General features: G+C 38.0%; 1 pseudogene; it reads right to left on the bottom strand.

Moving 5' to 3' along the window:
• Nucleotides 1–12,751, bottom strand: part of LOC104837638 — a 31,223-nt pseudogene extending 18,472 nt beyond the window's left edge.
• Between the last annotated feature and the right edge of the window lie 9,080 nt (nucleotides 12,752–21,831).

Raw genomic sequence — 21,831 nt, 5'->3', positions numbered from 1 at the left:
GTGGGTGTTTATGTTATTAAAGGACTACATCACTATCTATGACACAGATTGGGATGGGGGAAACAAAGTCAACCTTTTATTCTCTAGCCTTTGAAAAGCAGATTTTGTAAATTACCATTATTTTAGCAGAATACATATAGCAGCTTATTAAATGTGTTTAAAAACTGTCCACTGGTGGTGCTGCTAGCCACAACACTTTCCTCTCAGTCTGAGCCAAGGCAAGAAGTTGTAGCAATAGAAAGCCGTAACCTCTTATGTGGACTATTACTACAGCCTGTCATTGGTTTCAGTTATTTGTTTCCTTGCCAAAGACTGAGTAACTTTATGATGAGTTCCAAGTTCTGCAGAGGAGTGTGCTCTACTGATTATCAATTATTTTTATACTCTGCTTCTTGCCTGCATTCCTGATCTTAGCGTCTGTTGTTTTTTTTAAAACAACCTTTGGCAGCCAGTAGGAAAACGGCAGGGAAAGTTTTGTTTGGACTCTGAACCCTAGCACGGAGCCTGCTCAATCTCTGTAGGAACAGCCCAATCCAGTTAATGCAAAGAAGCTGAGAGGGGCTGAAGCATTCTCAAAGTGGACTGACTCTTTGGCAGATTACACAACTAAACTCCTAACAAGATCTCCGCCAAGTTTATGTAAAGTGTATTTCTTCCAAGGCTTATACTGGGTCCAAATTTTAATGAATCTTAACAGATAGGGCAAGAGAGGTATGCTGACAAACATGTCTCACTGGTGTCCCAGTTTTGATTCGCTCCTTCAGTGCCTGGAGATGCTAAAGCTATCTTGTCTTCTTCCTGCAAAAATCTCATGTTTCAGACACCTCTGATCCATACCAAGACAAATTTGAGAATGAAAAGAAAAAGGCAGTCAGACTTGTGGTCCAAAACAATGAGGAATAGATGCAATAGTTATTAGAGGTGTTACCTGAAATATTTGCAAGAGGAGAGTCTGGTTCTTACTTTGCCTGAGTCAGGTTAGAATGTGCATTTCTCACTAACCAGATGAGTGTCCTAGGCAGCATGTATTGGCTAACCTGCACTGAACTTACAAATTCCTCTCCTTTTTTTGGCATTCTGGGTGTCTTATTGATAAAAAGCGTATCACAGTGCTGCATTCTGACAAAATATATTGGTTCTAATGGATCTGTCAGTTTTCAACAGTAAAAAAAGAAAAAAAGTTATAATAATCTCTGCTTTTTAAACCCCATCTTCCCATATTCACTGTTTTCTTCCTTTTAAACGTATTAGTGCAAAATTCCTCAGGGTGCAGTGGAAAAATGCAAATTCTATCACACTTCCAACAAGTAGAATACAAAAAGATTCCCGTTTTGGACTCTATATGGACACAGCCTCTACAAACAAAATCAACACAAGCTTTCCATTAAAGTCATTGGAAGTTGGATCAGGTCTCAGCTTTCACCAAAATAAACCGTTTACTCAACATGAATAAAAGGAGAAGAAAACATAACACATGAATGGTACCCAAATTTTTATCTCCGACAAAATGTCTCTTTTTATAGAACTGTAACTGATAGTTTAAAAGCTATTTTCTCAGTCTTCTTTCAACATGGCTGAACTTCCACTACGGCAATGGAATGTTAAATGGGAATTGCAAAAGGGATTGGGATTTTTTTCTTTCACTCTCCCTCTCAATCAAGATTAGCCAACTCCTCATTAACATATGTGTATATAAGATTTCTAAGGGTTTTCTAAAGACTGCAGGTTCTGTAGTTCTCTTGCAGTTACAGCACAGAGTCTTGGATTGATGCCTAGAACAGACCCAAGATGTGTATCTCTCAGCATGGTCTGTCATGTGCTATTGGTTATAAAGCTTGCAATTGTTAAACAGCTGGATTAGTGCCTTAAGCATATCTTTGCCATTCAAGGAGAAGGTTTAACCAAAACAAAACATTTGTTCTCCTAGGAAAGTTCGATGCGAATATCAGCACGACAAAGGAAACTGGGAATATTTTCTTAAGAGAAGATCTTGTGGTTAGTGTAACTTTTGTTTCTGGCAATACCTGTTTATTTGCATGGAATATTTTACAGACATTAATTTCTCTAGGCATAGGTTTATTCTCTCCCATGTTTAAAAAAATAAGGTGATGATAATTTTTTGAACTTTTTTAACTTTTTTTTTTTTTACGTTGAATGTGCTGAGTTTTCAAATGAGAAGAGTTCACAGGTGGAACAATGGAAAGAGAAGACAATAAGTAGGAAATGACGCTGTCAAAAGACAAAGAATCCTTAAAAAATCAACTGATACCAATTGTTTCCTGCCACAGTACAGTAAGCATTCCAGTGCAAAAAGATTCTAGTGCTGCTATGCAGAGATCTTTCTCTGTCCCTGAAAAGACACTGTACAGGAGAACAGAGTCCCTAGAGAAAAGGGCAATGACTTCTCAAAAGCCATACAAAAGATCAATATCAGGATTAGAAAAACATTTAGAACTTTCATCAAGCAAATGTCCTTTTCAGGGGACAATACCTGTCTGTACCTTCTCACATATACTGCAGAATTATCTGGTACTAAGCATATTTCTGAAGAGTTAGGAAAACATGCAGATAGATGTTTTGCTTTACAATATATAATTATAAAAATGGAAAGCTAGAAGCTTTTTGTTAGTTTTAATTGTCTTTTATATTTATGTACATACTGGAAGTAAGTTTACAGTGCTGCTTTGTTCTGGAAAGCATGTCTGTAGGAATGCTCAACAGAATATGAAACTTTGTATATTCCTTCAAAAACTGACATTAACAGAGCTTTATAACTCAAATGTTAAAATGTCAGAAAGAAGACCTGAAACTCAAAATCACGTATCCCAGCTCTGCACTTCTGAACATTTTGTATGCATTAACCTGTATGTACTGCTGAGTGGATGCTGAAACGTATCTTTTCATCCATAACTTTACAATAGCAAGTTTCCTGTACTAAATTTATTTTGTATTTTAAAAGTTTAAAAGTTGAATGATTGCCTATTAAAGTCAATACTACAGAATCTCAGCTCCTGTGGAGAAGGAAATCTTAAAGGCTTGTGTTCAGTATACAACCAATTCAAATACGAAAGCTGTAATGACATTAGAGATTACCTTTTTATCATTCAAATTTCTCCTGTGAATCTGTAAGGGAAAGAGGTGATTTTATAAAAGACATAATTATAACTGCCTTTGAAGTGAGTTGTGATCACAATCTACTAAGAGGGTGGATAAGTATTTGACTGTAGGACTAGAATTTTAACAGATGTGGCAAATCTATCTGCAAACAATAGCTTTTTCATTGGACAGCATCAAAAAACTGCTACGCTTTTCCATTGTGGTTTATCTCTGTCATTGCTCACCTAGCACTTTAAAATTTATCCTCTTAACAATCATTAAAGCTCGAATACAAACTCTTCTCAAACTATGTTTGTGTATATATAGTGTAGATATTCATCACTATGATAAATGAAGGAAAGTTTTTTTGAAAGCTGGAAATAGCCAAAAAAATTATTTGGCTATTTGAGCCTAATTCAGGGAAATCTATGGAGTAATGCAATTATCCTACTCACAGCATCTGATACCTGTAACCTCCCATGAGTTCATTCATCTCACTCACTTCTTCAGGCACTATTTCTTTATGATTCTGTGACCATTGTGGAGTCCCTCCTCAGTGCTAGTTTCCCATGTGAAGTCACTGCATCGTTTAGTGAGATAAAAGTTTGAGTGCACTTATTCTAAGACAGGAACCTCATCAAAAGGAGAAGAAGTAATACAATGTTCCAAACATTGGCAATCTCATAATTTCATTTGTTTCTTAAAGTTCTGTTTCTTTCCACACATGGCCCATACCATTGAAAAAGAAACATAGCTTGGATAATATGTATAATTCTATCAAATAGGAATAGACTGGTAATAAATCACTGAAAAGAATATGTCTGCACTGTGTTCTCCGAAATAAATTTCAAAGTCTTCAGGTATGAGTGTTGTTTAAAGCTCTGTAAGAAAATATCCATAACCTTTCATGTAAGAAAAAGCAAAATGTTACAAGACTTAAGATCACAAAGCTGGATGATTTTTTTTTTTTTTCCTAAAACTTAATAAGTGACCTAGGATAAAATTGACCTTTGGTCAATGATCATATCTGAGAAAATTCAGCTATGAAGGTGAAAGTTTGACAAAATCATAAATAACTGAAAAGGACAGAAAGAAAGCATTAAGAAAACTATAAATGTCACTATGCTCTCCATCTGGAATACCATTGCTAGTACTTTTACAATGCAGTACAGGCAGCAGAGTAAGGTGATCTATGGAACAACAATCTGTCATTAATAAAGAGGAAAAACATCATGAAGACTGGAGATGAGATCATGGATCATGCAGAAGACCACCTACTGAAAAAAAAAAAAGACAAAGAGGAAAAGAAAGTCTGTTTTAGCCAGCTTCAGTTTCTTACTGGACTGACCCTTGAACCACTAAGTCATCAGTTTCCAAATACTCAGTTTTACTGGCCAATTACTCAGCAGAACATGACATGATCAATGATCTGAAAGTTTTCAGCTGCTTGTATTGATCAAATATATAAACAAAACACAACTGTCAGCTGCTCTGAGTTTACCGCTGATGAAGTGATGTTTAAAACAATTAATGAAATAATGCTTGAATACAGAAGAAAAAAGCCTAACTGATATAAAAGAGTAAAAATGCTTAGTGCTCAATTATTTAATAATTTGCCTTATAATTGATTTTTTGAATTGTTTGACGGGCAAAACAGAGGTGTGAACTATAATTACCAGCTACCTATAATAGCTCATTTTTTGGATTTCAGTTAATTATTTCTAAAGTGAAAGAAGCAGGATCACTGAGGCCGCCAAACTCTCTTCAAATTATTGGTGCTAAAAAACATAAATATCAGAAAATGCCAATTATTACAAAATGTGAAGGTTGATTACCTTTTGTAAAAAAAGGCAGATGAGCAAATGCTATGAAATGCTGAGGCAGGGCAGGGGCACACAAAGGAATTACGGTAAACTAATGAGCTTCCAGGTGTCGGCTGAGCTTGGGTAACTAACAATATTTGCACTCGTAGCCTCAAGCAAATCTGAAGCAAAATGTGTTAGATAAATCTTCAGGGAGAGCACCCTCTGCTAGCAGGATGAGCCCTAAACAAGAGCCAAGTTTGCAGTGACGCACCGCTTCGTGAAGAACAATCTACCTCGTTCCTCCTTGTCCTGATCTGAGAATAGGAACAATTTCAACTTCTAAAGGTGGCAATTTAATTTCCCTCTGACAGCAACGAAATGATCCAAGGCTCAGTAGTACTGCGTCTTTTCAGAGCAAGTATCTATAAAACAAGGGCTGCTAGAGACTTGGAGTCAAATTCCATATTGGTCTCACTGGAAAAGGTAATTTATGCCTTGCTTAGCCAGGTAAGATGGGAGGCAATCTAGCCATTAGAAAATACGGACCTGAATTAAAGGAAATGGAAGGGGAGAGAATTAAGCGTGAAAAGAACACTATTTAAAGAAAGGGTGAAAACTGAGAGATTAATTTACTGTTAGTTCCACTTTATCTCTTGTAAGTACATTTTTTAATTCTTTAAATCAAAGTTCTTCTGCTCTATGCGTGTTGCCATTATTTCCCTGGAATTGAAAATGTCTGTTTTGTTCAGGAAGTGCATGTTAGAAATCTTGGGCTATTAAAAGATGGTGCCAATGTTAACTATTATACAAAGGATTAAATTTTAACTAAGTAGTATTAAAAAGTGACTCTATAAACCTTTAGGTTATTGGTACTTCAAGATTTTTCAAAGAAAAGAAGACCAATATGAAGGATTAATAGTTAAGGTTATGCAAAATCCACTTAATCAGCATGGCTAATTTTAGCTTTAACTAAAGCTGCTGGCAACTATGTGCGTTTTGCTTTGGGGCTTTACTTTTGAAGAGAGTGATGAATACATTTTTGAGGTAAATTTATCTTAACTGAGAGTCTACCTAATGCTCTTTAATTGCTGAAAAAGTGATTTTAATAGCATTTACATTTAGGATAGGAAGGAGGTCTTCAGCTGCACATCTTTAAGACCCTAAAACAAGCATTTTATTTTCACATTTATATAATATACTGCTTGACTATAAACCAGGTGAGTTTTATAAACAATACAGTCATCAACATGGGAATTGTTTATGAAGCAAGAATCGTTCTCCTGACAGTACATACCCTATTCAGAAAAGGGCATAGGAAAATTGGAGCATACTCTGAAGATATGAATACAATGACTTGCCAGACTATCTGGGCACAAATGCTGAGGATGAAGGTCTTTCCTTGACAAATGCTACCGAAGCAAGGCAGACATACAGAGTGTCAGCTCAAGCACCCCAGGCATTTTAAGCCAGAAATATAAACTTGCTAATACTTAACAGCTCTTTTACCCAGCTCCAAAATCACAAAGGATTAGATCATTCAACGTGAAGTGGATTAGATACGGTTATGCTCTGAGTTAAAACGAAATGATATGAACACTAAGTTTCCTGTCCGGTGAGAGCCAGATAAAATCTGACTGCATCTCAGACTGGTGGGGTAAGGTGTGGAGAAAGCAACAGGGTGGGCATTTGGTGAACTCAGCTTTCACAAGGTTGTGAAAATCTTGTGGGAGAAGCTACCCTTTACATTACAAAAATTAAGAGCCATGGTCTTCATTCAATAGTGGATTATAAAGGGCTGCTTCTAGTGGGAAAAGTGGGTAACCCTGGTAAAGTTAGACTTGATTTACAATGATGTTATTGCAGTTGGAGGCCCCAGCGAAATTCAGATGAGCGTACCTATGTTAGCACACTGCTATTATTCATACAAACAAGGTAATGTTATGTTAAAATGTATGTCTGGATCCTAGCATACTAGTATAGGATAATTTAATTTATCATAAACTGAAGTCTTCAGCTTCAATACTATTTTTTTTCCTGTGTCATGAATAAATTACTTGTAGTTCATGCAGATTTGCCTCCCTATGCTGGCTCTCATGGCCTGAGAAGGTCATCCCAACTTCCCACTTCTCTTAGGATTTTCACTACTAGTACTTTTTCAGTGGAACCTGTTTATCAGCTAGGATCATAAGGGGTGATATACTGGATTGGATTCAGTGCATCCACCTATGTGAGTATTTTGTGTGTGGCAGTGATCAGCACAAGATGCTGTAGAAGAAGGCACATGAACCTCCAGGGAGCAAATGAACTTTCTCTCAGTCCAAACTAATGGTTGGAGAAGGCTTAGGCCCTGTGGACCAAAGCTGACAATTGCATGTAATTAGGTCTGTTCACTCTCTGTAAAACTAAGCAAAGTCAGTAACTGAACAAAAGGCCACTTTAAGGAAACAGGGAATCTCAACAGCAAGTCAGGAGTGATGCTCTTCCAGCAGTAAATTTATGCTCTAATGAAGGTTGTGATTAGCTCTGTGCGCTTACAGAGGTTAGACTTCTAGCTAACTAGTTTAAGTGCTGTTAGCACTGTTATTGTGCTAGCAATTGTGCTTAGCAATCTACTGAAGATTCGCATAAATATTTGGATAGCAAGGTTGCACTGATCTTGGTGCTGCCATGGCCACATGGCTATTCACAGCTGTGTTCTAGGTTGTCTCTGCAAGAGCTAGTTTTCTGGGAGTTTTTTTTGAGTGCAGCATAAATGTCTTGAGAGCCTTGCATGTCTTGGATACATGTCCCACAAGAGGATTGAATCATGGCTATGTTAGAACTGCTTTCTTCCAGATTGCAAATGGCAATTAGATTGACTAGACTTAATGAAACTAAGATAATACATATTGTACTATTTCCCTTGGCTAAATGTCATCTGGTAATACAATTCTGTCTGTTTAAAATCTTCCTGTTCCTGCCACCTAGTCTTATGCAGATATTGGTTTTGATTCTTGGTTTAGACCATTGCGTAGTAGACCACTGCATGATACTCTTTGCTACATGTCAGAAGCTGTATCTCTTTGACGGAAAAAAATGTCGGTAGAGATTTGTGGGAGGTATGTCTTTGAAAATAAATTATGCTAATAGTTCACTTAGAAATCTTCCAAGTTCTGGCTTTTCTCGTTGTCATTGTAGACTGGCACTTGGAGAATAGTAATTACAAGCAATAAGCATTTGAGCCTGAAATTTCATATGCAGCTGTAATTCAAATTTCTTCACCTTCAGGGTATCACACAACCCCCACTGCCTTATGCAGTTGCTTTTTTTTGGTGGAGGCATTCAGAAAGGACACATGTATAATTATCTTAACATTTGTTATCTTGTTTTGTATTCTTATGTTCATGTGCCCAAATGCATTTCTATGGGGTAGATCTGAAAAACACTTTAAAACTCTTTGAGAACTATTTATCTGTGTGTGTTTGTGCATACATGTTTATGCTACAGCTTCTCAATTAAAAAGGGAAAAAAAGCACCCTTCTGTATCTTCTAGGAAACATTCCTAAAAATGTATTTTGAGCTATAAGATCTGACCAGGCCTCTCTAAATCAGATATTGTAAGGTTTTTTTAAGTGAAAGTATTGTTACTTATGAACAAATCTGTTTAGCTATGCTACAGCAAATGGGTTTAGTTCTTGAGTAGAAAGTTAAGTACTTAAATCCATTATAACTTACAAGGAAGAATGGTAAACTTTAGAGCCCATGTAACCCCTGTACTCTTCACCGTGTTGCTTGAAAACACCAATGTCTAAAACAGGCTGGCAATTAGCTGGAATGTAAAAATTGGGACATTAGATAGGGTGCACTATTCCCAGCAACTTTTGTAAAAAGTGCCTCGCACATTACTTCCTCAGAAAGAGGTACTGGTGCATGTGGACTTCCTAAGTGGCAGAATATTAAAAAATCGTGGTAGCCTCTGAATTGGAAGTTGAAGTTTTTCAATGCTCTTACGTTAAATTCGTCTCACCAAGCAGTATCTCATGTCTTCTGTTTTGATACTGTAACATCAACTCTAGCCATGTTGGTCTCCAGTAATAGCAGCTCCACAGTCACTCTTATTTACTATCTAGTCTACTCATTGTAAACAAAATTTCCCCTTTGTAATTTGACTGTATCTTTTATTTTGTTCTTTGCAAGCAATATTTGCAATCTAATATATATTTGTATTCGTAGGCTATTAAACATTGCTGTCATTCTTTTCTATGAAGTGAACAAGCCTACCTACAACCTGAGTTATAAGGGTGTCATGGTTTAGCCCTAGACAGCAGCTTGGCCCTATACAGCCACTCACTCACTCCTCCCCAGTGGGACAGGGGAGAGAATTGGAAGAGTAAAAAGTGAGAACTCTCGTGGGTTGGAATAAAGACAGTTTAATAACTAAAGCAAAAGCCACACATGCAAGTAAAGCAAAACAAGGAATTCATTCACTACTTCCCATCGGCAGGCAGGCGTTCAGCCATCTCCAGGAAAGCAGGGCTCCATCATGCGTAACGGTGACTTGGGAAGACAAAACACCATCGCTCCAAATGTTCCCCCTTCCTTCTTCTTCCCCCAGCTTTATATACTGAGCACGACATCATATGGTCTGGAATATCCCTTTGCTCAGTTGGGGCCAGCTGTCCCGGCTGTGTCCCCTCCCAACTCCTCGTGCCCCCCCCGCCTGCTCCCTGGTGGGGGGTTGAGAAGCAGAACAGGCCTGGACTCTGTGTGAGCACTGCTCAGCAGTAACGAAAACATCCCTGTGTTATCATCAACACTGTTTTCAGCACAAATCCAAAACATAGCCCCATACCAGCTACTGTGAAGAAAATTAACTGTATCCCATCCAAAACCAGCGCAAAGGGAAAGAACCTAATTCCATTCATTTTATTATATGTTTTGAACTCTTAAATTTATCTTAAGATAATATTGTGATTGTACTAGTACGCACATTTGAGGTACCATTCGTTATGGAGGAGAACAGAGTTTCCTTATTCTTTGCATCTTTACATATGATACTTCCACTGAAAAAACTCAATGTAGTATTTTTCTATTATTTTAAATATAAGCTCCTAATTTTGTAACCCCAAGCTATCTAATGATATTTTATCCTTGGCCTTTTTAAAATTGACTATTCAAGTCATGTGGTACTTGGCTGAAATTAGTAGGCACAATGCTTATGAGTGCAAAGCCATTCCTGGGGAAGTCAGAAGCAATTTTGCATTTATTTCAACTCAGTGCAATCTGGATTGTATTAAGGGTGCAGAAATGACTATGGCAAAAGTTTTACTGACTAGGATTTTATTTGTCACCTATATCTTACTGGTTCTATTCATTATACTTTAAAATAAACACTACTGCACTCTGTATGGGCAGACAAAATCAACTGTTTAACAAATAATGGTATTTGCTTTTTCTTGTGTAAAACACTTTGTTAATTGCATCTGCTTATTCTCTGTGCTCTGCATTTCAATCTTCTTCTACAACTGATGTCTCCTTTCAACACTATATTTTTATTCTAATATCTAAAATACATTTATTGTGTTTTATTGTCAGATTTGATTAGCTCACTCTGTGTTCAGGTGTGCGATGCCCTTCTTACTTGGGAAGGTTGTCTTATAAGAATCTGCTAAACTAACCTGATAATCATCCTTTAAGACTTCTAAAAAATGTTCCTTCCCTCTAATAGCTACGAAAAATCTTGACAATGATGAGGCAGCTGATGTTCTTGTTACCATTGCTGTCAAAAAACCCTCTCATTGTTATCTTGGGCTCTCATATCTCTATCACCTGTTGTCTCTTGTCACATCAGCTTTTGGGACAAGAATAAGTTTTTGTTTTGTATTCTTAAAATCCAAAATATTCTCTTAGGTGTCAAAATGCATAGGTGGCCAAAGCTGTCAATAGCATGCCTATTTGCGGTGGCAGATACAAACAGATAATCGTAATGATCTTTATTTGCTCTTTTTTTTTCTTTATAAAAGCTAAAGTTCCCAGAGACATAATGCCACTAGACATCTTTTCTCACTCAGTCACAACAAAAAGGCATAAACATTTTATGAATCATGCGACTTTTAGATGAATGGACAGAAATATCAGTCAACAGAAGCAATGTCAATAAATAAATTTGAGATAATCCTGCAGTAATCAAAGCTCCATTTAGATATGCTTTGGAGTATTTAATACATCTAAATAAAGAAACTCAGCTGTGTAGCAGAAAAACAATGCTGATGTAAGCTATTCTGGTGCTGGCATACAACCAAAATGGCTGTCATTTTTGCTGGTCTGCTCAGTTTCTGTATTTAGGTGTGTCTTACGCTAGATGCTGTTTTATGGTGTTTTTTGGTCTTTAAAAAAAAAATAAATAAAACCCCTTCATGTCTAAATTGAGCTATGTAAGATGTTTGCTCATCTAAAGTGCTTTTGATCTCCTCCCAGCTACCAGCTCAACTGTTCATAAAGTTTCTCAGTGTTTGATTTATTTACCTGTGTATTCTTTTTAAGCTGGTTTCATTTAATCCAAGTTTATTTAGCTTATTTCTGAGAATGCCATGTGCAACCAGTATCAGTGTCTTACTAATATTAAGAAATTCTGTGTCTACCACTTTTGCTTTATGCATTCATTATTCCACCAAAGAAACCAATTAGTTTGGTTTCAGTTGATTTGTGCTTTTTACAAATGTGTTACCGATTTATCACTGCATTTTCTTCAAGCTGTTTACATACTGATTGCTCTTGCTTTACTAATTGTTCTAGTTATTTGGCAGGTATTGAAGTTAAATTTAGTGGCCTATAATTCTTCTTCATCTTTCCCCAACCCTCACTTATTCTCTTCTTTTAATTTGTAATATAATTTTAGCCTCCCCTTGGTTTCCAGAGGCAAAGAAATGGAGATGGATAATAAATTAAGCAGTAAACAGTAACACTTGACTAATAAAATCTAGTTTGATCAACAAATTACTTTTGTGGGCAAAGAACAAAGTTCTGCTTAAACTGGACTAGAGAAGTGGCTTCTATCTTTGGCTTACAAGACCATGCCCTCTCTTGTTGCCTGTACTACTTGTTTTCCATAAGTGCATATTTCTTCAGGGTGAGAGGGACAGTAAAGTAAAACTTTGGCACTGTTGTTTGCTTAGTATTTTTGGATCATGAATCAGCTGAGATTAAAGATCGCTGCTCCAGCCAAACTAGAGCTAGGGCTACAACATCAGTGTTAAAGCAGTACAGCAAGAAATAGATGGCAAAAGCCAGAAATGATGTAATCTCTGGCTCTATATGAGAAACAGAAACTGAGTGCTATCAAGACAAAGAAAATGAGCCCTATTTGAGAAGTGCAGAGAAACATAAAATATCTGGTTCTTAAGCAGCTGAGAACTAACCCGCAAAGACATTTATTACCGAAATCTCACCAGCTTTTTGGATCTTGGCCTTAAACTCAATGGTCAGCCACAAACAGCTAAACAATGTAAAGGGTAGTAAATCTGTCTATATTATTTTGTTAGCTAACGCAATTTAACTCTTTTTAAACACTCCCTATTTTCTCACGCTGGACAAGATTATGAGGTTTGCTCTCTTTCATGGCAGTTAGTGCCATCAGCTCCCTCAATATTCAACTTTCACAGGAGAGAGAGCACCAGATGATCAAGACCCTAGAAGGAGCTGTGGAAGAGTCCTCACCAACACTGTTTTATCTCTGCAGCAAATAGAGACTCAAATTCTAATAAGATTCTATGCACCTAATGTGAAGCTAGCCAGAGAGGCTCAATGCTAGCCTGCACTTCAGGAATGTGCTTTTTAACAGCAATCCTGTGACCACTCACCTGATGCGGCATAGCACGCTAGTCTCCATCCTGTTCTGTGACTTTGCCTGCCAGTGACAGGTAGGTAGTTGACACATCTGGCATGCAGTGCTATAGAGTGGGAGAAAAACTACAACATGGCATTGTAAACTTATGAGAACAGAAGCAGTATTACTGTTGTTCCAGTGTTCAAAGCATAATGACCTGTGTGAACTTCTAATCTGGAAAAGTATGGCAAAAGTCAACACAGGATTGAATTGATCAACAGGAAAAAATTATAAATTAATATTTGTCAGTTTTTTAAGTACATCTCTTAAATATATTTGAGCTCATTCTTTCTTGACACGAACTTTGAATGATTGAGATAACTTCATAGATATGATTTCTCTGAGTGCTATAACACCATACCAAACAGCATTCAGGTTTAAAAGAAATCTGTGCTATATGTTAACAATAGGATATATGTTCTTCAGGTTAAGCCTTCAATAAATAATACATTTAAAGATTCCTTACACTGGGATGTTTCTAGTGTGTCTCATGAGACACTCAGTTCTGGTACTATCCAACATTTTCATTTCAGTTCTGGAAATAAATAATGCCACATGACAGTGATGGATAATATGTACAGGGTAATCATACTGATCCCTTAGAACTGTAGCATGGCAAATTGCATGGAACTTGGATAAGAACTTCTACAGAACTAGGTAAGGCCCAGAGCAACCTAATCTAACATAGAAGTTGGCCCTGCTCAGAGCTGGAGCTGAACCAGATGACATAAAGAAGTCCCTTCCAATCTAAATTACACTATGATTCTAATTTGAAAATTGCATGTTTCAGTGAGAATGGTTTGGGTAAAAAGAGCCAGAACACTGTTCTGTTGTGCTTGTGGTTTGGATGTTAGATGTTATTATAGCATCAATGTAATAGGTCTATCAGTAGAACATCAAAGGTTTGATTTCAGAAACATGGAGTCTTCCATGCAAAACCAACATGCAATACATGGAGCAGCCTGCTATACTGTTTGTATTTAAAATTTTATATGCAACTTCATATTGCCACATACACAGATATATCTAGGCATGGTATCTAGATAAGACAAAGAACTCAAGGTAGATCTACTAAACAACAGACTGTTCAGTGGGCTCCTGAACACTGATTCTCAATGTGCAGTGGCAGAAAAGCAAAACACAATCATTGGAAATAATGATAAGTAGGAACCAAGAAGTTATATGGCATTGATGAGACTAGTATACTAGAATACTGTATACAGTTCCGGTGACTGCATTTTTTAGGGGTGTTCAGAAACTGGAAAGAGTGAAGAAAAGATCCACAGAAGAGAAGACTTCTGTATGACACAGATTGTTTGGCTTTAAAAAGACTGCGAGGTGATATGATTAGGGTGTATGGATACAATACTGAGAATTAGATACAGGGTGCTGAATAATGCCTTTATACTAGCTTTTAAAAATAGCATAACCGAAGGCAGAAAAGTTCAAACTGGTATATTTATTTTTAAAACTGAAGGTGAACAGTCATTGAGAATAGATTACTAAAAGAAGCAATGAATTCTCTAGCTCTGAATGTTCTCAGAAATATCTTTCTAGAGAGCCTGAATCAGAATTTACTGAGGTCAATACCGGCTTTTGATGGCTTCTTACAGTATATGTTAGACTATATGATTCAACAGTTTCTTCTGGCATTAATTTCAAGGAATCTTGTCCCTTTCTCCAATGAAACATCTCAGTTCTCGGATCAAAACATGCTGATGCCAGTTATTGCTCTAAGGTCTAAATCCAGCGTTATTACAGCTTCTCACATTTGTTATGCAGAGGACTGCAAGGGATACAGTCACTTTTAGATCAATTCTGTGATGATCCCGATTCATTTAAAGAAGAAAGTATTTCAAAAATTTTCAGTCTTACATCCCTTCCTGAGAGTTGGTCATTTTGTAAACTCGGAATATGCAAATCCCACAGACAAATTTTGACTCAGTGATTTTAATGAACTGCTGAATGTCAGTTCCTTCAGTCAATAGGGATTACTTTCCTAAACAAATATGTGATATTTTATTATCTCCAGGTAATGCTAATTACACTGCAAGAAAATGAGAGACAATCTTTAATATCGCTATTAGCAGAGAAGCTTGGCAGAACGTGATTCACAGGTTTTCAGAGTAACTAGTAACTATATTCTAAATGAAACAAATTTACTCTGTCTTTAACACTAATTTTAATGGAAAAATATGAAACAAAGATCAGATCTGCTGGGAAAATAGGTAACCTTTTAAATTAATGTTCCCTGAGCCACAATTAATTTAGATTTAATAGGACAGTTAATGTATGTTATTTGAATACTGATTATTAAACATTCAGCAAGGATTAAATGTTACATAATAGATTCATAACAGTGAAATTGATATGGACCTATTGCATAGCTATAATACTCTGCAAATATGCTTTAGTATGTAGTTGCTATTTGTTTAATATATAATAACTGTTTAATGAAGTCTAAATTAAATACTTAAATCTCAATTGAAAAAATGTCTAGGAAGTACAAAACACAATGTGGAATACGTTTACCATGCTGTGTTTATCAAGACAAAATCACGTTGTTTTGAAAAATACAAAGAGTGAGTAGTCTGTGGGGCCTGCTTGAACAAAAAGTTTTCCCTGGATAGTTTTATTGCCGAAACTCCCATGAAAGTGCCTAGATGTCAGGATGATTAAGTACCCAAAAGCAGGATCCAGAAATTTTGCTGATGTTGACATCAAAATGCATTGTTTTCCCCATTTCCTTCCGCCTTGTGAAGCAAACCTATAATGATGTATTAATTGCTATTTATTATCATGCTTCCTATTGCTTCATTTTTCATGGCTTGTGGTCGCTTACCAGAACTAAAAGTAATCCTATGGATAAAATGTACTGGAGAAAAGACCAGTATGAGTCTTACTGCAGATTGTTTGGACTGTGTTTCTATTTAGTAATTGAGGGTGCCACAAAGATCACTTCTCTAACGACAGGAGTGCTAGCTCTGCAACCAGATAGGCATGCTATAACCTACTGCTGTGGCTCCACCTGCTGAAAGGTATGGGTTTGAGTTCCGAAGGCGTACCACGGTAAGACACATCGCTTCTCCTACCCACTTACTGCTTTTTTTGCATCTCTGCATGCTGCTGGCTGTGTCATGTGTCTTTAAGCCATATAGGGTGCAGATGCACCCTGGTTACTTGACAGCAAGGACCCCAGCCTCTGTCTCAAGGGCAACATGTTACTTGTTGTCATCAATGTGCCTGTAACTCCTGCTTCGTCAGCTGCAGGTACACCTCTGAGCCCAGATGTGCTTCTTGTCATCCTCCCCTTTTGCTTTTTTGACTATCGCCCAGGCCTGGCTCAGTCCTGTAGGATATTGGCTGAGCTACAGTCTCATGCCAGTGTGGGACTCAGCTGCCGCTTGCCTCTGGCCAGTGTAGCTTTTTGATATTCTTTAACTATCACATTAGCCTTTTCCCCTCTGTTTTTCCTTCTGAATTTTCTGCCTGAGTTTGAGGTACTGCGCAGGGAAGAGAAAGAGAATCTCTTGCTTCAGGCGCCATTACGCAGCCAATAAAATTGGGACTTTTCTAGAGTTAATGTTCTGTAAAATCTAAGGTGATAAGATTTGGGAGTGAAGGAAATTCTTCAAAGTATTCATGTTAAGGAAGTTTAACTTCTGAACCATTTGAATTGCTTAAGCATCAGACAGCTTTTCTTTCATATGCATTGTTCACACAACAGTGCAAATCCCCATCTATCTAGCAAGACATAATCACTACCATCCTGGAGTACCATAGCCTTCTTTTCAGCCATAAGCACTGATGTGTTAGTAATGACGTAGTTCAGCTTTTGTTTTCCCTACCAATTTTTCCCCACAACTCGGTGGGTTTGGATCCTACTTACATTATAGCATCTATTCAATATTTAACAATGTTTAACAAGGAGTAGAAGGGAAACTATTTTATTTCCATTTTTATTAGCAGATTATTGCTTGGAAGCCTGTAAGCTTATTGATGCTGAGTAATGTGCCTAACTGATGACAATCTTTTCAGAAGGGGGTGAAATGACAGTTACACATTTTAGCAAAATTTTTAATGCAAGGTTGTATGAAAACTTCCATGCAAATACATATTTCTATAGCTTTACCTTTATTTTATTGAAAACTGACATCAGATATATAGAAAGCCAAGAGGTTTAAAAATTATATGAAACAATTATTTGGAGGCCAAACACTGAAAAAGTAGTGATGGAAATACATGTCAAAAAGAAACCTTGCACAACATATTTTACATATTGTTGAGCTGCTTACATTACTTTCTAAAATTTAGTGATGGGAGTGTATTTCAAAGTCAGTGTTCCATCTGCAATTATATACTAGAAGAGCAGAAGAGGAGTGAGATCCCTGTATGAGTCTGCTAAATCCACACAGTATGGGTTTTTTTTCCTTCACTCAAGGCAACGAAAATAATGAAAATCAAGCATGAAAATCTTCAGGGCCTGACTGTTCTTTCTGCAGAGGTACAACTGGTGATATTTCAAGTTTTAATATAAAAAATTTCAGTGTCTAATTCTGGCTTAATTTGGGATTTATTGATAACCAAACCCAGAGACTTCTAAATAAAGAGCTTTGAGAGCATTCTCCTTTTAAGCACTTCCAAAAAGTTTTCCATAATAGGTATACAAACTAAGCTAACTAATGTTTGGTATTCTGCCAAAGCATTCTTGAAGTATGTCTACTTAAAGGAACAACCAGGTAAGGGGAAACAGTGTTTCTCCTCAGACTCCCAACTGAGTCTAAAAACTGTATTTTCCCCAGTTATACTACTGACACTGAAGATCTCTGACCCTTGACTGCAGTAGACTGGGGAGAGGGGCTTGCAGAGAACATCTCTGTGTATGAGAACAAATGGAGGATGTCCAACATGATAAACATCAACCGAGCATCTGTGAATGTAGGGTTCGGCGTTCGGAAGATCTCGCGATGTCACGGAAAGTTAGAGGGTTAGTCGCAGCCTTATGATGTGTCTGTAATCCCGCCTACCCTTGTTAGCATAAAAGGAATTGACTGCGCAATAAAAGGGGGAAGTTGGCGCTCACACTGTGTGTGTTATCTGTCTCCTTCCCTGGTCTGGGGTTGACCAGTGATCTAATCGTGGCACCTTGATATGTGGCGAACGCTACATGTGAATACCTGTGTTTGTCACACGCAACAGCAGAGCTTGGGGTAACTCAATGAACTGTCTGACAGAGGCAGGGATATAATACTACAACCTGCAGCTGTGTTGTTGTAGTAAGGTAACTCTGTGCCTACTTGGATTTAGTGGTTACCAACAGCAAGCCAGCGTGTGCCAGCAGTTATCATCACCTCCCTGTACTTGGAATAGCAAATAACCACAGTATTGCAGACATAGCTGAGGGCAACCAAATGCTTCCTCTTCCTGGTAGCAAACAAAACATAACTGATGATGTCCCAATCCATTAAGGAAAGAGATGAAATGTGGTAGGTAGAAGACTCCGTGGCAGTGAGAAGAAAAGAAGAGAAGATATGAAGGTACTGCCAGCATGGGAGTCCCTTGAGAGGAGAATTAGGGAGCAATTATTTCAGTGAAGGTGATGATAGCCCAGAAAAATGTGCAGAGATGTGAAACCTGAACTGACAAAAGCAAAGGACAAGAGTAAGCAAAGAAAAGAATCAGAATGAAAGACAGACAAAAATTGCTATTTATCTCTCTGACCTGAGGACAAATGAAGGATTTGAAGTGCTGCCAAAGCTACCTTTGTTTACACATAAACACTGATAAGAATTTCTTTGCCTTCCCCTCTTTCCCACACTCTTCTTCTTAATATCTCGGGCACAAAAAGTTAGTAATTAGTAGACTAGAAAGAAGAGTAGAAAAATTAATTTTCAAAATTGAATGTACTAGTAGCAAATTTTATGAAGGGAAGGGAAACAACAGAAAAGGACAAAGTATAATTGTTTGCAATCTGGAAGCACAGCGCATTCAATAAAGTTCAAGTTACTGCCTCACCTCAAGTAAAGCATTACCAGCACCAACAAGATTACCAACACTGATGGAGAATGAGGGGACTGAGGCAAAGAAAGTTCATTGTTTTTCAATTCAGAAAAAGAAGGAAGAACTGCAGAAAGAGGTAATATTTACAGTAGCTGCTACCCCAGCTATAGCAAGTAAGTTTTGGGAACAGCTTGCTGCCTTTTTTGCAGCTATATCATCTACTATATAAAAGATATTGCCTCCCTCTACAAATCTTATCTTTCTTGAAATTACATAGGATGGCTTACTTTGCTGCCCTGGTGGGAGGTTCCACTCTCTTCCCTAGTGCCGTCGCCTTCCTCCAGATCTGGCACTCTTTTAACCCTTCCCTGAGTTGATTCAACTCAATAACCTGGCAGAAAACTAAACTCAAATAAAGGATAGCTTAGTTGTTGAGTTGAATCAGTTTACTGAACAATCAGGTGACTACCACAGGTGAAGCAAGAGAAAGGGCATATAACCTAAAGGTAGAGGGGTTGTTGGAAAGCTAGGAGGAACAGGACTTTCTGGTTTTTGAAGCAGGTGTACAATGTAACTTTGTCCTTATATCCTTAGACCACTACAACTACAATAAAAGTAGTGATCTCATAAACTTGACGAAGGTATATTGCAGTTCAAAAAAAACACACATGAAATTTGTTAAGTGACTCCTGTGGGACATATGTTTTGGATTAAGAGCTTTCCTGAATCAATGTAAGAAAATACATTTTCAAATCTTTGGCATGGAATGGAAGTTGCAGTAACTTGCATGAAAGAAGAGAGATGAAGCCTTTGAGAAGAGCCTTTTGCTTGGAGACTTCAAGCTTTTTGAAAACAGGTGAGGAACAATACGCCCTGGAACTACATTCACTGCAGAAGCAGACAAACTAAGAGAATATAAATCAACAGACAACAACACTTCAAGGTTTCAATAGTAGCAGTTTAAACAGATGCATCATTTAAAATTGTAGGAGCTTTGCAACTGGGATCCATAGTTAGAGATCTTAGTAGGGGTGGTCTCAGTGTCGTGGAAAGAACAGAGCAGATGATAGTTCAGAAACATCAAGGGCAAGTAACATGCTTGAATCTATAAATTAGAAGGAAAGGAATTGGATATGACATTAAGATGAAACAGAGTGGCAAGAAATTTGTCTCTCCAGGATTATGGGAAAATTGAGAGTTAAGATGATCTATGATCACAGTCACCAGAAGCAACAGTTCACCACTTCCATCATCATCTTTAGATTATGTGACCATCTGGATTATCTCACTGATACAACTGGAGACTAATGGGGTCAAAACATATGCATTGTCACAAATGCAAGACAAGGGAGAGGAGCAAGTAGCTTCAGAAAAAAACATGGGAATGTTCCCTTCAGTAAGGGGAAGGGAAGACCTGCCAGAAAAGGCAGCTGTATGCCCTGTCTCTGTGTTGATCCTAACACAGCACAAACTTTTTATGTAGCTGTGCAGTGAATAAGAACATGTTATTGACGTAGTTGAAGGTAGAAGAAGGAAGAAAGTAGCCAAAGGGAAGAACTGTTTAACCCAGTACTACTTCTGAAGGAAAAAGTATATTGGGCCCTGGTTTGATATAGTCAATCCAGCTTTAAAAATCCTGGTGCTAGATCAAAAATGATGGGGCTCCATGGTACAAAGCACTGATCCAATGCAAATTCACTCTGCAGTTTGAATTTGTTTCAAACAAAGCCCAAAACAGAAGAATTAACTTTACACTAGTGACCTTTATGCTAATTAGATCTTTCTTCTCTTACAGTTGGCACAACAGCAGTGTAAGAGTACAAAGGCATTGTCAACTTTGCATTTTGTGTCCTGACCTAATTTGGTTCAAGTGTAATAGTGGCCTTGCATCTCACCCAGATCAGGTTGGTCCTGCTGAATGACTCAGTGGCACACAAACCTAATATTAAAGTTCAAGGACCTGTGTCCTCTTTGCATTCTGGTCAACAATTTCAATAAGTGGGACATGTTCTATCTTCATTTGTAAGAGGCCATACAATTGAGGAGAGAAGACATGATGGTGGGTAAAGGGTATCTACAACATGCCCAGGTAATTGTGATGTTATTACTGTAACCTTGTTCTACTTCCCCCAATCCACAATTCCTATGGTTTGCCTGTATCTTTCCTTAGGTTACATTTAAAACTGGGTCGCAGTTTGAGGCTTCAACATTATTCAAGGACACCTTAGGCTGAAGACTTTGTAAGACTCTTTTTGGCAGCTGTTCTTGCCAATGCCTAAAATTGCATTTCTGCATAATAACAGGTATTTTGCAGGGTGTTATTTGCCAGTGCTCTTCTGTAAGGATGGGGCATTGTGAATTCTTGGTTAGGGATCAGAACTTCCTATGGTTTCTGCAAAGTCTCTCTTAACATTTTTAAAGTAGGTGCTGCCAATTCTTGTAATTTGATTGCGAGTTAGGTTAACAGTTATTTTACTGTCCTCACACCTACCAGAGGCAAAGAACATACCGAGAATTTCAGCTGTCATTGGCACAAAGGCATTTATGCCTGGCTGTCCTGGCTGCAGAGAAATGTGAGAACATGACCTAACTACACCCAGAAAAGCAGTCCCAAGTGTGCAACGAAAAGACACGCTGTAGGCAGAATGTTTTTTTTTTTCACATTTAAGGCTATTGAAATAACTTTTAACCATCCTTTGGCTCTTTGGCTGTCAGGCGGGAGTAACAGGGTTACCTCATTTTACAGGGAGGATTTGAAGGCAAATGTCTTACAGGCACAAGGTGCTTGGCGTTAGGAGTACTGAAAGCCACTCAGCACGCAGGCAGGGGAACGGCGACAGTGGATTTGGAGCTGGGGCGAGGGGAAAGGCACTTTAGTAGAGGAGCGGGAACCAAACCGCTCCACCCTGCCACCGCGAGGGGGACAGGGCCCACGAAGTGCCAAAGGGACCCTCGGCTCTACAGGATGCTGGGGAGGGCAAAGACACCGGCCATCGGGGATCAGGCCACGGCCCGGGCAAGCAGCCCCCGCCGGAGGAGGCCGCGGGAGGAAGGCCCCGGCCGCTC

The sequence above is a fragment of the Haliaeetus leucocephalus genome, unplaced genomic scaffold, assembly GCF_000737465.1.
Source record: "Haliaeetus leucocephalus isolate CR32 unplaced genomic scaffold, Haliaeetus_leucocephalus-4.0 Scaffold545, whole genome shotgun sequence".
Lineage (NCBI taxonomy): Eukaryota > Metazoa > Chordata > Aves > Accipitriformes > Accipitridae > Haliaeetus > Haliaeetus leucocephalus.
This window is presented reverse-complemented; position numbering and strand designations above follow the sequence as displayed.